The 19,005-nt window shown below is 31.5% G+C and overlaps 1 protein-coding gene across 7 annotated transcripts in view; it reads left to right on the forward strand.

Annotated features, from left to right (window-relative positions):
* The first annotated feature begins 13,050 nt into the window (after nucleotides 1–13,050).
* The window catches only part of LOC142983853 (zinc finger protein castor homolog 1-like), an 83,197-nt gene continuing 77,242 nt past the window's right edge, over nucleotides 13,051–19,005 (forward strand). For 6 of the 7 annotated variants that reach the window (XM_076130999.1, XM_076131004.1, XM_076131003.1 and 3 more), the window contains exon 1: nucleotides 13,519–13,863. The gene's annotated coding sequence lies outside the window, so the exon portion shown is untranslated. Of the gene's footprint in view, nucleotides 13,157–13,518; nucleotides 13,864–19,005 lie in introns of those variants that run through there. The other variant, XM_076130998.1, reaches the window with a different exon arrangement.

Consider the following 19,005-nt stretch of genomic DNA (forward strand, 5'->3'; position numbering starts at 1 on the left):
GACTCGCGCACGATAGGTTCCGTACCTTATTCTATATTAGAAAATTAATATTGACGAAAAGAACACGAAAAAAACCGGCCAAGTGCGAATCGGACTCACGCACGAAGGGTTTAGTACCAAAGACTACGAAAAAAACACGTTTGATGGGGACCCCCCTAATATACATATATTTTTACATTTTTTGTATTTGTTGTTAAAGCGGCAACGGAAATACACCATTTGTGAAAATTTCAGCTTTCTAGCTATCATGGTTCATGAGATACAGCCTGGAGACAGACAGGCAGCGGAGGTTTAGTAATAGAGTCCCATTTTACCCTTTGTTCACGGAACTCTAAAAACAAAAAATTCTAAATCTGCAAATATTTCTAATTAAAGCTCTGTTGTTTCGCAACGAAAATATTCGCCCGAGTCGTTATTAATTTTTACAAAATTTAAACAAAACTGACATATCTCAGTTTGACAACTATGCCGGTCATTTTGCGCGCCAACATTGCTGCGTTCCATTTTTAAACCGCTTCGTGCGAGCGAGATGGGTAGTGTGAGTTCTTTTATGTGAGCGAGATGGCGATAGTGAAAGTAAATAGTGATGTGGTTTTTTGTGTTTTTTTTAATTGGATCATAGTTTTGCTTGTTATTGATATCTACTTATATTAAATAGTTGTGAAAGATAGATGTATTGCGTAACTGTACACAAGATGTTACAATTTGTGATTGACCGTTTATTCATAGCGGATGTGCAATTTCAAGTAACTCAAAGCTGAATTAATTATTAATTAATTTAATAGATTGAAAATGAATTCTTCATTTGTGAAACTCCTGAGAAATTAGCGTTGTCTACTCGAATATGAAAATTACATGTAATTACGATTACTATGTAGTACTAGGTAGAAATAAAAAACACGTTAAAAAAATTATCGTCTAGGAATCAAACCCACACTTGAATGTGACCGAAATGGCTACAGATCACTTCTACCTAAGTACCAGATAAGTGTATTTTAAATCTAGCAATATTTCTTAGTAATAAAACCTAGGCATTTGAACATTAGTACTGCAATTGAAGCGAGACAATATTATTAATATCTCTCTAGTGAAAAAGAGACAAAAATTAATGTCTCAACAAATGCACGACATACGTCAAAATCGTTTAATATACTATCTTAAATTATAATTAAATCAATTATTAATAATTATCACACTTACCCCCGGTGTCTGAGTACATTTAACGGTAGTTTATCTATTCAATAGCGTTTGGCGCAGTGGTTAACGCCACTATAACCGCAGCGCCGCGTGTGGTGGGTTCGAATCCCACCAAGGACAAATCTTTGGGTGAACTTTTATTTTTTAATTTATTTATTTGTGTTATAAACACGAGTATCTGTTCTGAGCCTGGATGTAATTTTTTCTATATCAGCATGTATTATAAGTATGCTTGTTATGTTACTATGGTAACCAAATAACTGATTTATTTGGTTACCATAGTACAAGCTCTGCTTAGTTTGGAAACGAATGACCGTGTGTGAGTTGTCAAATGATATTTATATGTACCTACTATAATTAAAAAATATTCAGCATCATTTATTGAACATTTCCTATGAAGCTTTGTAAATACTACGTATTTCTCCGTGATGTATAAATATGATTGGATCTAATCAATATTGGATGCTGCAGAGCTATTCTCGAGGAAGTGGCGCCGCGGGGCAGCATAGACTTTACTCTCGGATAAGTGTTAGAAACTTATAAGTCTTTCTGATGTTTGTTTTTTGATAAAAAATGTAAATTGTAGAAATATGAGTACAAAACAAATAAAAATCTCAGTCTCTCTCTCTTCCTAGGTCATTCGGATTTTTTATTTAAGAGCAAAAAGTAATTTTTATATCAAAAGTTTTTGACTTATTTTAGCAAGCAAATGTTTTTTTTGGTTTTCAAACTAGCATAAAGAATGGAAATCGTCATCATTTATTTGGTTACCAATGTAAAATAACTCTAGACAATGAATATCATATTTTTTGTGATTAATTTGTACTAAAGCATGCTGGGTACAACTCAGCCTCTATACTATGGTAATTTAAACTATAAAAATGTGTGTTTCTAAAGATCATTTCCCATAACTCCAAAATATCAATCAAACAACAAACTAAAAGAAACAAAATCATTTTGAAAAACACATTTGACATTAGTCCGCGTGTCGCGCCGGACGCGGCGAATTTCCGAAAACGTTTCGTTTTTGCCCCGCGGGCCGTAATTTTCGGAAAATTCGGAACCCGCCGACCGCTTACCCGAAACCGTAATTATGCCTATTTCGATCGACGAGTTTTTACGAAACAGAGATCAGTAATCGAAATTATTTAACGAAAATATTGACCGCCATTTTAGTTATGAGGAATTTTATTTTTGTTTATTCGAATTGTGTTTTGTGATTTATAGCATTTTGTTAATTTTGAAGATGAATACGATTGTAAAGAAATGGCGTAAGTATCTTTAATATCTGCATACTTTCTTTGGGACAAGGCGTGGTTTTATAATTATAATTATGATTTATTATAATTAAATTGAGTGTCCCTGTGTCGCGGTCGATTGTAAAATGCGTATCCGACAGCTGACCAGTAGATCCCGGATTTGATGCCCAGGTCGGACAAAATGTTATCAATCTTATTCTTACCTATGTTAAATTTAAGTTCCCGGTATATGACAGTAGGCTCGCCCCCTATTATATGGGACTTACATTGTTAATCGAAACTCTTGTTTATTTCATTCCTTTCACCTCTGCCTACATCATCGGGTATAACAGACGAGATGTTACGTACCTATATGTATAATTAAATATAATTATTGACATGAATTTTTCAGTTATTTTATTTTCTTATACATTTGGTATTAAAGTCACATCTGAAAATATATTTGAGTAAAAATCCCTGGTCATTTCCAGTTTCTTTTATTTAGATGTGAACTTTACAAATTCAGTTCCATTGTTATCTTTGTTGAAGCCACAAGCTGCTTATAAGAATAAAAGTATTGTTCACACTATGTAGCGGAGTCCGAGTATTTTGACTTGTTATTTTAGTAGTAATATTTATTTGCGTAATTCTATGTATGACTTTAGGAAGTAAACCTCTAGATTTTTTGACCCTATAATATTATTGCAAAGTCCCCAACCCCCACTTGGCCAGCGTGGTGGACTCAAGGCCTAAACCCTCCCCCTCGTTTGGGAGGAGACCCTTGCCCAGCAATGGGACAGATAAGGGTTATTAAAAAATGTAATAATAATTATTATAACCAATTTTAAGATACTGTTTCTTGGTAAATTAACAAAGTAATTTATGAATACCGAAATATATTTTTTTGTATCTCTAATAAAAGTAGATACATTTAGATATATATTTAATCTCACGTATAACTTTCCGTAATACCCGACATCCTGAAGCCCCCAATAAAAATATTCCTTAAAATACTAAAATAACAGTTAAGAAAGCAATCTTAAACCTTAAAACGCGTACCGGGTCCCGTGACCCACCTGCTAACACTCACGATGACAATACCATAGGGCCCGACCCTTCGCCCCGGAACACTGACATGACAAAAAAAAACCCAAAAAGATGGCAAAGGTGTCTCAATTTTTTGACAAAAAAACATTCACCAAGGTTAAGACTCATGGGAAAGAGTTAGATACGCTTAAATCTCCCTTTTTTTGCCCAGAAAGACGATATCTTCCGCGTTTTTTTTACGTAACTGTTTAGCGAGGGTACCGCTATTGTGTAGTTTTAAAAAAAACTCGCCAATTTCAACCCCTTGAGCAACAGATGATGGAAAGACGCGTGAGATAGTTTTTTTTCTAATTTTCGTACTTTGATTTATAACTGTTTGCAGTAATTTGAGAGTTTTATAGACATTGTCCTGTTGTAGGAGACCTTGTGTGGGTTTTATAACGGTTTTTGATGCAAAAAGTTGTCTTTTAGGGATTTTTATTGAATTTCCTTTAATGTCATTTTATTACATCGTCTTTTGTTAAGTATGAAATGTGTTTATTTAATTATAGATAATGTATTTCGACAATTTATAATTATTTATCCTTAAGAAATGTTAGGTTATTGAGAACTTAGCTTAGCGGCATGACCTCGGTAGTATGAACCGCGTATAAAATAAATAGCAGCATTAAATACGGAAAGAGTTAAAAATAGCTAAGAAAACAAAAAAACCTACAAAATCCACAATTTCTTAAATTATTATAACAAAACATAAAGTATTGTGTACAACAATAGTAAAATTATAACTAACAATGTCCATAATCCTTTCCGTCCATTCAAACTGAATCACGATCAATAAAAAACAAAATCAATCACCTTAAAAATGTACATTTAAGTTTTTACGTCTTTAAAGTTTTTGCCGCACCAATCAGAAGGCATTGTCCACAATGGCCAACATTTGCCCCCTTCTGACCATTGCCAAACAAAAAAAGAAAGAAAAAAGGTCACTAAGGTCATAAGTCACACGTATTCAACCTCAAAAGGTCATTGTGTATTTTGGCAAAAGAGGTCAGTTATTGAATCGGATATGCTTGCAAAATTAAGGGTTGACAATTCCCGGAATTCATTTCTTTTTAGTAATTCGATACGTGTGTGACCCCAGGTCAAATTGACCCCAAACTATTTTATTGTTAAGTAATAATTGTATTAATAGGGTTATGAATAAATCAATTGGATATTGAATAGTTACAATCTATAGAATTGATTCTTGGACATTTCTTGAAAATATAAAAAGGGTTTTGGAACTTGAAAGTTGGAAAAATAATAATTTGTTGATTATGCCATTCATAATAATGAAAAGATTTTATACGAACAACCGTTTTTTCGCCACTGAGTGCTATAAATTAATCAGACATTTAAATTATTATTTTTCTGCTACATATATAAAAATAAATCAAAATCAAAAATAATATCAAATAATAGACATTAAAAAATTTAAATTCTAATTATAGATGTGACAAGTTTAGTTCTTACACAAATACGTTTCTATTAAATAGAAGTAATTATAAAATGCAGAGTTATTTAAATATTAAATCATTCCTTATCAAATAGCTACCAAATTAAATAACATTCAAATTAACAACCAGTAAACCAAAATTCTCATCATCAATCACTTTCCATGAAACTAAAAAAAATTACTTCGCTAAAGTACGCCTTTCATGTATTTCATTCAAATTCATTTATACACTTAAAAACATTCATATCAAACGATTACTTTTATTCATTATGCGCATATATTATTTAACTTAACCCTAAAACGCTTGATCTTAAAAAAATCTCTTGGTTAATGCAGATTAACCTTGAATCTTAATATTTGCGACCTTTGCTGTTATGCCTCATTCCCACGATTCACCCCAATTTTAAACGTAGGGTTATCTTTTTACGCGGAGATGATCATCAAAGTAGATCACTTTAGAATTGTGTTTTTTTTTGCCAAATTTTTGGGGAAAAAATGTAAAAAATTGACCCCATTCCATGATGAGGTCTCGACATTGTGAACCCGGGTTTAACCCTGTGTATTTACGAAATTCGATCCGGTTGCATTTTTTTTTTACTTTTCTTTATTTTTTATTAAACTATTATTTATAATTTATCAATAGGTAACGCAGGTAAAATGTGAAATTCTTGTGAGAAGATGACGAAGACATAAAATAATGGTTTTTGGAAACAATACTTCGTTTAGAACAGATGAAATAATAAAGTTATGGAACCTTTCTATTATTAACTTTAAACGAGACAAGCCAGTACTTCAGGCAGGTACTAAAATATAGCAGGGATATTTATAAAAGCTAACAAACTACTTGTTTTATTGTTCTAACAGTTTAAAACCTATCATAGCTTTATTTACTGGTAATATAACATTAATCAAATCTCTTCAATCAACAACTATTAAATCAAAAAAATACGCATATTAGTCTTCATTAAAGTAGTCCCGTCCTCCCTAAATAAAAACACTAGTTAAGTCAGCGTAATGAATTAATTTATTAATTAAAAGCTCCACTTAATAGACTCCGACAGTATTAACATTACTTACCTTCCACACCTACTTCAATATGCATACGCATATTTTAAATACACACAACAAAAAAACCCATAACCCTTTTTGCATCCATTTCTCAAAACTGAAGACAATTACATCAACCCATCTCGAAAACCGTCAGTCCACACAAAACAGTACATAAGAATTGTGAACAATTTCAAAAAATTAAACAAGAACTTTACTCGTTAACTGCTACGTTGAATTAATATTAAAATAGACGCCATTACAGTAAAGAATAACAAACAAACGACATTCTATCATTAATAATACAATATCGGAACAAAAACGAGTCGAAGACGTTGTTTCAATGTAAAAAAGCACCATACAAGTCCCGCATCTGCAAGACTAAAAATAATTTTCAACGTTTAATACAAAAATCGTAATAATTAACTTCGTTACACACCAATAAATTACAATACGAGAAAGAAATGCAACACGATACGCACACGTCCACGTGCACGTGTACGCACGCACGCACACACGCACGCGTAGGGCGGGCGCGGGGTGGCCGCGCATCGACTCGTGTGGAATTTATCATTTATTTCAATTTTAGATAACGATATTTTTTGTATCGATACAGTAAACGTTTACAGATTCTTTATGATTTTACTGATTTATATCATTTTGTTGTTCTGTAATTACCACTTTCTATAAATATCATAGTCTTGAGAAGTATCTGTTGTAATCGTATTCTGTTAGTACTCTGTTATTCGTAGTTAAGAGTTATTTATAATAAAGATAGAGCAATAATAACGAACAGCCAAACTTTGTTAAACCTGCCGATAAACATATCAATTGACCGAATCGAAGTATCTTTAATATGACATTTAAAATAAGTCCCGTTTCATAGGGGACTTAGGGTAACATAGTAATACTAGTTATTACACATCATGTAAATATTAATGTTTATAAATTTTAAAAAGGAGCTCTTGGCTTAGTTCAACAGTCGCGCAGATCGATCTTTGAGGTTCTTTCACTTGCCGAAGTTGTTTTGTGGATGGGTGACCACATTATACATATCGAGTTCCTTCGTGTTTCTCGAGTCGCGTTAAATTGTGGGTCCTTCCTTAAAGATCATTGACAGTCGTTAACAGAAGTCAGAAGCTTGAACCTGACAACCAGTCTTACCGAAGAGTATCGCGTTATAACCCAGATAACTGTTATGGAGGTCAGATAGGCAGTCGCTCCATGTAAAATACTGATATCCAGCTGCACCCGATGAGACTGGAAGCCGACTCTAACTTAGTTGAAAGAAAGGCGAGGCTGATATATTTTGTTCCATGATAGTTCACACACGACATAGCACTACAACTACACTATCAAATTACTTAGTTAATTTCTCGATATTACACAACTATCGAGTATCGATAGTACCCTTACTGGGCATCCTTACAGCGCGGCCGTCACAAATACATTCGCATGATTTATTGTCAACACGGACAGCAACTCGTGTGCGGAGTGTATCAGTCGCACACGCTCGCCGCGCCGGCAGGGCTGCTGCTGGACCTTGTTACTATGGCCTCTGTAGACCTCAAGACTTTGCAAAACTAAAAATATCTGGTTTGAGAAGTAATTTGGACGTTATTAGACGGAAAATATATGAAGACGATGAGTATTCGAAACATTGATGGTGTCAACTTAATGTTGAAAAAGTTAAATCCTCTATTTAGATATCTTACGTGCCTTTTTTATTGGAACATAGATCTTTCGAAGCTGTCTAGACTATCAGTTAATATTATGTAAAAGTAAATAAAAGTTTCTGCTAGTTCGAAGTTGTAAAATGAAGTCTATTTTAAAGATTAAGGGTTAAACTTAGACTAGTAAAACATGAAACACAAACGGTCATAAGTTATTTAGGAACAAAAAAAAATCGATTGTTATAATTAGAGAAAAAATAACAATATGTAACTAGCCAAGATAATAATCACAAATTAAACAAAAAATCCAGCATCCATACTTTATAATTAATACAACAATGTACACAGCCCTATGGTCCCCGGCCCGGTATGAGATACGTCGGAAAATGTACCATTTGCGCATAAGCAGTTATTACTTGTTCATCAACCTTTTAATTTCGTCAATCGAATGATCAATTAAGTGTTTTTAGTGAACACACGTAGAATGTTTTATTGCGACTGCTTTTTGTTCAAGCAAGACGGTTTGGACAAAGAATGTCACAAAGATTAGGTCGGTTTACGTTTTGATGTGGGAATATGTGAAAAACTAAGATGGTGGACGGTTAAATCTAATTTTTAATTATTTATAGAAATCTTATTACGGGAGGGAGACCCTTGCCCAGCAGTGGGACATTCATGGGTTAAATTTATTTATTTTTTATTTGATAGAAATCGAATTGTCAAAAAATATCTTTCCCATACGCTTTTTACGTACAAACAGCTCCAAATGACTTCGTCTTAAAGACAACTCCCGCGCTAAGAATTGGTCTTGTGTCGCGGGGACTTTTACAAACATAAAAACAACGGACACAAAGTACAAAGGTCGCTTATCAAATACAATATACCTACATACAATCAATTAATTTTAAAAACACAATTCCCGCACTTATACATAATTCGGTAGTTGACTCCAAGTCAAATCGGCTTCTACTTTATGAAATGTCAAAAACACATTTCAATATAGAAATTTGACATAGTGACGTCACAGTGTCCTATTTTCGTTGGTATCAAATGAGTGTGTAATAAAATGTTTCAGTCTGCAATAATTACAATTTCAACATTATTTTATACGAAAAACACAGCGTGAGTATTTCGGATGAACCTTTTAAGAGTACAAGTTTAATATATTTTCGTTAACGAACCCCCGGTTTCAGTACATTTAGCGGTAGTTTATCTATTTAATAGCGGTTTTTACATGAGTTTTGACACTATTGAATAGATAAACTACCGCTAAATGTACCTCAGAAACCGGGGGTCAGTCTACTACCCTATTGCTCTTGTGTCACAAGGACATTTACAAACATACAAAGAACATGAATTGCTACAACAATTTTGCTAATAACGCTACTTAACTTACATATTAGTCATTCTTCAATAAAATCATTAATTAAAACTCCTATGACAGTCTGGTTTTAAACAAAACTGGTGAGTAGATTTTCCGATTACATCTTTATACTCACAGAAAGAATAAAATAATATATATAAATACAACAATAATAATAACCATTTAGTATTTTCTCAATACTATTAATTTTTTGCAAATATATCATGATTAATTGGTCCTATTAGCAGTCACATAAAATTAATAAATCCAAACAATAATAAAATATTTCTTCATATGCTTCAAGTAATTTATTAGTTCATTTAAATGTAACTAATGTTTTCATTTAAAACTAGTTTGTGCCCGCGGCCGTCGCTACTTTATTCGTATTTATAAAATTGCTATCGATAATAATCTAGTGAGCAATTTAAAATTATTAATAATAGTTTTTTTAACGTCTGTTACAAAATAGAAAGTTGCAAATTCGTATAGATTAGTTTTTTTTGTTTCGAATTTAAATTACTTGTTCGTAATTTTGAACTAATACAACATTTAGATTATGATTACGTAAAAAATATTAAATAGACTGTAGAGTTTAGTGGGCGTAGCCGCTAATTTTGATCGTGAGATCCCAAGTTCAATGCCTAAGTAAGACCGCTGCTAATATTAAACATCACATTTAAAAATATAGAGTCATTTTTACACAACCAAAAGCAAAACTTACTTCAACTAAAAACCACAAATTCAAAAACATTATATTAAAAAGAACATTACTACAAACATAGAGTCGTCTCTACCATACAAGAACAACACAATGAAATGATTACAGAACGCTTAAATTCTATTCGTCGTTAGAAAAATACGTAGTTTTTCCTCTGCTCTACGTCTATCGGTGGTTTGTCCAATCACAATGGGCACATTGCGCGGGCGCATGTAGCGTCGTCAAAAATAACCGGTGACATTTTAGCGAGTTAGGAATCGAAGTATTTAGTGTAGAGATATGCGACGCTATTACTGCACCGTGTTATTGTGTTTATTGTTTTAGAATTTGTGATTGGTATTCATTAATTTGAAGCTTGTTAGGTGTGTTTACTCTATATAGTACATGTATTTAGTAGTAGAGATCTTTACTGTAGAGATTTTGAGATCTTACGCAGTATTTCCTAAATAAAAAGGGTTTTATTTTTTTTCTAAAGAATCGTCTCTACATTCTATTCATATACAAATCCTATCCTTACATATTTTGTGTTGCAGTAAACAGTAGAGATAACTGCTTCGTTAGTAGCATGAAAATTATGAAAATACAAAATTCACAAATTATGTTTTTTAGCTGTAAGTAGCAGTATTTTTATCAACTGTAAGACGTGATAAAAATATCATCATATACAAAAGCTCTACCATACTCTTCTATCAATAAACTCTATTTTATAGAGTGTTCATGTAAAGTCGATATAAAGTAACTCCTGTAATATGTAGTGACGCATGTTTGCATAGTAAGAAGGGGTGACTCTACATTTTATACTGGCGAGCTTAAAGGTGTCAAGGTATGCATCCCTTTAGGAATTTATAAGTAAGTGTATTTAGGAATAGACACATGTTTTATAGGTGAACTAGCTTTTATCCGCGACTTCGTTCGCCACCTGAATTTTCCCATAGGAATGCATCATGTCCTTTCTCGGGTATCAAAATATCTCCATACCAAATTTCATGCAAATTGGTTCAGTAGTTTAGGCGTGATTGAGTAACAGATAGACAGAGTTACTTTCGCATTTATAATATTAGTATGGATAAAATTACAGTTCTTTTAGCTTGATTGATCTAAATGTAGAGTATCAACTTGATTGATCTAAAACAGCTGATCACGATTTACTGGATCTAGTTACCTGTTTGAGAAGTAAAAACTGGAAAATTTTACTATACTTACTTATTTCCGTAATAGTTTAGATTAAAAGTCTACCATTAAATTCGAATAAAATTGTCTACGACTTCTAAATTGTTCTTCAGTTTTGTTCAATAAAAAATATTTTTATGCTGTGGAAAGGCAAAAAGAATAGATCCAAGGGTTTCATAAAATCAGGTGTTGAAGTAAAACGATTACGGAGAGATACTAACAAATAAGTAGTACACAATCTTTTGACTCTACCACACTTTTCAACTACTATTATAAACTAGATTGTTAATGGAGACAATACTATTCAGTGGATTTCTATAATATTTAGCACATAGATAGTTTAAAACCCCGAAATATGGTTACATTAAATTTAATCTCTATTACCGTCCCATTACTGGGCAAGGGTCTCCTCCCGAAATGATAGAAGTGTCAGACCAAGCTAGACTTATTATTATGATCTGTCTTTTTGCTCCAAGCAGACGAAGTCGCGGGCAACACCTAGTATAAATAACTTTCATCTCAATTAAAAACATTGTCGAGATCAATAGGTCATATCGAATTTCTTCATTCCACCATATTGTTTGTTTGTTTGTCACAACAATAATGTTTATGAAATATTTTGTGTGCCGTCTGACTCACTGGTCATCTTAATGTATTCAATTAACTATTTAAGATTTTATTAGTTGAAGTAATTTTATGAGGGGAGGCCTTTGCCCAGCAGTGGGACACATAAAGGGCTAATAAAAAAAAAAAAAAATATGATGTTTAATCATCTTCTATGAAAATAATGTCGGTAGTCATGTAAACCATTCTGCTGTAGCTTTGGCATTACAGTGTCTCGAGTTCGATTTCTGGTTTTAATTGAGTTGTTTTTCTATGACTTAAGGTTTGTTTTAAGAGCGCGACTTTAATGTTTGAAGCAAGATTACTTAGAAACTATGACAAAAATAGGGCGAGAGATAAAGTGTAAAATATAAGCTTTTAGTAAAGTTTATAATATTATATCTTGTCTTTAATCGAATGTTAACGAGCACTCCAATAGTTATATTTATGAAGTTTCGAATCCAAAACTCTAGTTAACTAATAATGGATTTAGTTAATAGCATTTTTAAACCATATGTAGATTTCGAATTTTTCATAATAACAAAAAATGAACTACATACATAGTTTTCCTACTTAATAGTAAAATTAATTCTAATGCTAAGCAATGTTACACGTACGGAAATGAAAAAAATGCCTAAAGGAAATGAGAAAATAGTGAAACTTTACTTGTAAGAATGTAGCTCATTTGCTTGTAATTAGTTTTACCTTTTTAGTCATACAAAATGTTTATTAAAACGAATACAATATGAGCCGCACTTTTTGTTCATTCGGTACCATTACTATACACAACCATTTAGATACGCTTGACTTGATTCCTAACTTAGACAATTATTAAACTTTTTTCGAAGGATAAGAAACTTTTAATTGTTACCTATTTAGCGTGTTGAAGCCCGACATTTCTTTAATTTATATAAATTATACATTATTGCAACAATGTACACTCTGATAATGATTAAAACATTAATTTATTATGTTCCACCACATCCCATAGATTAATCAAGTACTTTATGTATTTATTACAATTATAAGGAGAATCTGTGATCAGCATAGTAATTGCGACGCCATTATTGTAATAATATAATTAATGTATATCAACCAGCAACGTTAACACGATATCTATAATATTCGAGATACCACAAAAAATATACAACAAAAAGTCATAGTAACTAAACGCTACCAAGTAAGAGGCTCTATTGCGAAACTTTAAGGTTTCTGGTGTCCATTGCGTTACCAAATAATCGACGAGAGATGTTATCTTAGCGAAAACAAAAAGCGCAGTGTAAAACAATGGCAGGGTTGTGAGCGCGGCGGGCGCGGGACACCGCCGTGTCGAAGGTCATCCCGCGTAATACAAACACGCTCCAGTTTCTAAAGAATTCACAAAAAACCATCTCCGCATTGTGGAGCTTACAGTTAACCCTAAACTAAAGACCCTTTCTTAGTTTTTTGGCAGAAAAAAACGGCGAGCGGAGACGGCGGGCGCGGCGCGGCGTATTCGTGGCCGGGCGGGCGCAGCGCACGGTCGCACCTCCAGCTCTCGCCACGCACGCTTCCCGAAGCGCGGGAAAACTCGCCACCGGTCGCCTCCGACCCGCACCCGCTAAGGTTTCCATCATACCAAATAATCCACCGAAACACATTCGAAGAATCGATTATATTTTCGATAACACTGTAACGCGCCGTGTTTATTATTATGGTTCGTACAAATTAAACCGCGTATTGTTTTAAATATTTCGACATTGTCGGAATTCTATTGTGTGACTGTTAATTGTTTAATGTTTTGCTTAATCTAGGGCTTTGTCGAGATGAATCCGTTTGGGTTTACATTTTTGTCGTGATATAAACAATTGATAATTTCGCGGAGGAGTCGAGCGTGGTTTTTATGAATGTTTTTGCGTATCGCTGCGTGGTGGGGGAAGGGTGGGGCTTCGGCTGACTCGTCCCTCTCCTAGCCAGTATTTTGATTTAGTTTCCGAGTCTTACGCAGATGTGGCAATTTTTTCAGTCGCGTGTGTGAGGCGCGCGCGACTGTTGCATTTTCCGTGTTTCGGAGGATTATTTTTTCTTTTTGATTTCGACTTTTTCCCGCGCGCTCTTGTCGGCTTTTCGCGAAGTTTGTTCTGAAACTTTTGTATTTTCAGGTGACTGTTGAGTTAAGTTAGTACAATAGACATATATTTAGTGTTCAAACTGTAGTGCTGTCTGTGTGTGCCAGTGACACTGGATATATGGTGATAAACACGAGTGACATTGTGCCTGAACATCTCATTGTTTTCACATAATTATTTCGAGTTTGGATGTCTTAGATTAAGGTAAGATTTTTTTATTTTTTCTTAACTTAAATAACAATTAACTTTAACTAACGTGTTACAAAATAAGTTAATTCTTTGTGTTGTGTTCTTAAAAATATTTCGAGGCATACATTTAAAAAGTTTTAATTGAGAAAAATATTTTTTATTATCATCAAAGCACTTATGTTTGTTATTAATTTATTTCGTTGCACGTTTAATCAACCCTTGCACTTGATTAATGTACTAAAATAATTATAATAATTTCATAATTAATCTATTTTTAACAACAAAAGTAATAGTATTAATTAGGACAATAACAAATAATATTCTAATTGCCAATTTATATTTATTAATTACTAGTTTAATGTAGAAACGTCACTATAAGTGGGTGGATATTAATTTAATTTGCTCTCGTACATAACATACTATAAAAGTATTTAAATGAATCATTTTTGCATGATTTTGTATCTAAATACGACTAATATTTAAATAATAATTATAACTACTAACAATAGTTTCTCACTATCTACACAATAATCTGCTTATATTCATAATTTGTACCATATTTTCATGAAAAGCTACATGTTTAGTAACTTACCAAATAACTGTGTATAACTCAGTAATTTAATATCCGTAAAATCAAATTCTTTATTTAGCTAAATCGAAAAACATAGCTGGCGAAATCCATTTTTACATTACAAACTATCATTTTCAAGAAAACGTGAATAACATAGAAATAAAAAGACGAACTGACTACTTTTTAAAAACTATAAATGTCAAAAAGGACTTTTGAAAAAAAGTAAACTTCATATTTTTTTAAAAGAGTGTGAATGAATTCTATTCAGCCAGTAACATTTTAATTCGAAAAACTAAACGTCAAAATTTTCACTACAAACCCCATCATGTACATCTCATATCATTTTATCTTAGAAATGCAAGAAACGTGCATTTTTTATTATCTACATCGGATCTGATAAGCATCTTGTATAGGGTCATAGGTCGTGTGGTTAGAAGATCAACCGGCGCTGTACCGTATACGGTTCCTGTTTGAAACAATGTACTATATGCCAATTGATATTTTGTTTCGATGTATGTATTTTACTAAATCTATAGTCATATAAAAATATATAGGTACTATCATATACAGAAATACAATCACGCCTTTTACTCATAAGGATAGGTAGAGACCAAAGAACGTAACTTGCAATCCCAAAAAACTTCTTTGCTTGCTATGTTGTCCAATAAATTCAAATAGTATGGCCAATATGACTCTATTTCTACTCATAATATCTTTGTTTTAAGTTTAAAATAACATTTCTTAAACATCAGCAAACCAATTTATAATCATTTCTTCTGCTTACTTAAAATAAAGCATTAAAAAGTCTTCAGGCTTCTTTTTAACATTAACTTCATTGCTTTCAAATTCTTAATATTTCATTTGTTATTTATTTACTCCCAGTAACTTTATAGAGACATATAGATTATTACCTGAAAGCTGACGATAATAATATTAGTATAGTTAACTTTCCTTGTGCTCGAAATACTCTACATTGTAGCTTCTTATAAGAGAGATTGTCTCAAATAAGACTTGCAGTTCCCGAGATTAGCACGTTCAGACGAATAGTCTCTTAAGCTTATATAAGTATAGAATAGCACTAGTATTTGGTAGTGAGCTTAGACTGATTTTATAATAGAATAATGACGTAATCTTGTTAAAAAGATATTTTAAAAATGAACTCAAAAAGATTTCTTGCAATGTTTGCTCGAACAATCTTATGACAATAAGTTAAGTAAATCTTAAACAGACAATGAAACAAAATAAATACTTATGTATATTTAATAATTAATGGAATAAATAACTTAAATACGCTCGAGTAAGTTAAACATTTAATTCATATAAACTTTGCAACTTGAAATAACTCTTAGATTAAGTAATTAGATAAATATTGGTTACTAATTAGTTTCGTAGCAGATATTATTAGAAGGTTATATAAGATTTTTATCTATTAAGTTATTATAGTCTTAAAACTTGGTAAAGAGCCTTGTATGCAAGGTTCATTGGAGGTATACAATAATCAGAGTTTACAATATTGATGTTGTATGGTACTGACGGTGGCTTGTTTGATACAGATACTTTATTTAGGAAATAAATAAATTATTAATTATAATTTTGATAAATCGTGCATGCCAAGGCTCTGCACTAAGATGTCGAAATGAAGGAACTTTTGTATTTAAAGATATTTTCGTATTTTTGTGTTTTTAAGACTAGATGCTGCTAGCAATTTTGTCTATGTATAAAGGTTTTTTTGGAGTTAAGAGTATTCTATATGTTAGTTAAAGTTATGAACTTTCTTGAAGCTAAATTTGAATTAAATCGTTTAAGTAGTTTTTGCGTGAAACAGTTATAAACATCAGACATCTTTATAATTCACGAAATTATTATTTAAACACATACATTGCAATTATATAAAAAGTCTATAATAACACATATTTGATGTTTTAATCAATTTTAAAGTTCAAACTGTTTTGTTTTCTTATTTGAATCATAAATCAAATAACTAGTAATTTTAAGAAAAACTAGTTTCTTCCAATCAATTTTACAAGTATTTGAAATACCTATAAAATCTATAAGAATTATTTTTTGTTGAATCATAGTTTAAAACAGAATTTAACACACATTCATTTTTCTTATTACAATAATTTTATCACAGTTTCAGCCCGCGACTTAGTCCGCGTAAAATATTTCCCAGACTAACAAGTATGTATTACTCCAATTTATAAGCTATTAATGTAACAAATTTCATCAATATCGTTAGTGGCTTTTTCGTGAAAGAGTAACAAACATCCATCCATCCATTCTTACAAACATTCGCGATTATAATATTAGTAGGATTTCAAACACATTTTCTCAATTTTCTTGTTAAAAGTCTGGTGCTATTAATATAGATACTAATATAACATTAGTATATATTACTAAAAGGTACTTTATATATTTATTTGTATGTATATAAGTAGTTATTTACAAAAATCGCCTACATCCGGCGGTCAAGGTTTATTTCGTTAATAAACTTGTGCAATTAATTTATTTATTTGTAAAACGTTAATTTAACTTACATATAAAATATATTGTTATTACGGTTTTTCAGGGTTCCTTGTAAAGGATTAAGTTTAAGATTTAAAGCACAATGGTTAAGATACCACGATGTTACTGATGTACTAAGTTTGGGTTCGATTCCCAACTTAAAAGGAAGTGTTATTTATAAACAATCTTTTAGACTTTTTAGAAGCTGGATTTAATTAGGTGTATTAAAAAAATGTAATTTTTTAAATTATAAATCAAATAAATATAATCCCTAAAACAAAGACTAAAAGTAAAAACTCTAACAGAAAGATCCATTTAAAAAAATATTTTGCTCATCCTAGAAATCGAACTAAATACCAATCGACTAATAAATCATTTGTAACATGTATTTGTAAATTAAAATGTAACAGTAGAAAACTTCGGTATTATGTTGGCAGCACTGCGCATTCAATTTGGCAACCTCTTAATTTTGCCAACTTGAATTTTTCAGATCAATACATTGTTGAGTGATAATTGAATACATGACTGTTATATTGCCAATTAGTATTTAAGAAACATTTTTATAATCAATATCTTATATTTTTGTAAAATTACAGCTTAATACCGGAACACCACAAAGTTAAAAGTTAAAGTAAACTTACAATCTGACTATTTCGTTTTGGAAATATATTTCCATCTTTTATACTCTCATGAAAAAGAGATACAAGATTTGTATTATTTTTCGAGACATTCAGACAGACAGACAGACAAACGGGGATTGAACTTTACATCTCAATCAAACCATATTAGGGCAGTTAGTCGATAACTTACTTTACCGAAATATTTTTAATAAACTTCATAATATACCTACTTACATATATAGGTATATTGGTATTCATAAATATCTCAACTATTTTCATAACAATAATAAAACTAGTTACTATTTTTAATTATTGTTTACAAAGAGTCTCGCCTACGCAAAATAATTGAAATAAACAATTGTCCATCACACAAAACTGCGTCAAACTGTATGTATTTTTAACTTAAAGTAGCTCATTTGATAAACACTTTAGCATAAGAATCATTCTAATAGGTAGATACATAATAATCATAATCGTATAGGAATTTATATAACTTCAAGAACACTCCTAGGTGCGCACAATATGGGTTTAAAATATAAAAAATAAAATAACTGTGTGTTAATGTTTGTTAGTAAACCCTTAAGACAATCTGTGATATTATATTACTCGATTAATTAATTATTAGAAGGAAATGAAAAGGATTGTATAACAGGCAAAAACCTCCAGACAGATTTTCAAAATCTAATAATATATTATGTCATTATTAAATTCACACATCTCGGTCGTTCATGACTTTACTAACTAAAATCTTAACCAACGAATGGAGAAGGATTAAGATAAAACTTTATAAATAAATAAAATAACATAACTACAGAACCTTACACGAAACAACAAGGCTTGATTAGATTTTATTAAAACATCAGTTTTTTGCTGAAATTCTCAGAAATACAACATTTTATGTACAAGGAAAACCCGCGACCCGGTGTGTTTGTATTTGTAATACAATTTATACGTGTTAGTGTTAAACTTGTGAATTGATCTATTGTAAGACGTTTATTGAAAAAATCTTGTTTGATATAGATCTGATAACAGGAAAAATTTTACGAAAATATGAATTTTCGTACGTTATTACTAAGTTTAAGAGTAACTTGTTTTCTTTCGACTAGTCTTATTGAAATACTAAATGGATAGTAGCATTTTTTAGATGTCGGATATTTTCCGATTAAATCGATTTTTACAATATTTCTCCTTCCATTAAATAATAATGTTCTCTCTACAGTATGTTTATTATATTCTTCATTCTCATTCATTTTTCATTTTCTAACAACTAGTAGATAACTTAACTAACTCTAATTAAGGCAAAATTTTTACTTCCCTGAAAACAGTCGGAAAATCACGAAAATTCCGACAAATTATCGCACACGACCATCTCATAATTTTATAGCTACATAAGTACTTATACCCTCCATCTTACAATGAAATAGTTTTATCTTCAAACCATTAATATATCATATATCTCAT

The sequence above is a fragment of the Anticarsia gemmatalis genome, chromosome 25, assembly GCF_050436995.1.
Source record: "Anticarsia gemmatalis isolate Benzon Research Colony breed Stoneville strain chromosome 25, ilAntGemm2 primary, whole genome shotgun sequence".
NCBI classification, from domain to species: domain Eukaryota; kingdom Metazoa; phylum Arthropoda; class Insecta; order Lepidoptera; family Erebidae; genus Anticarsia; species Anticarsia gemmatalis.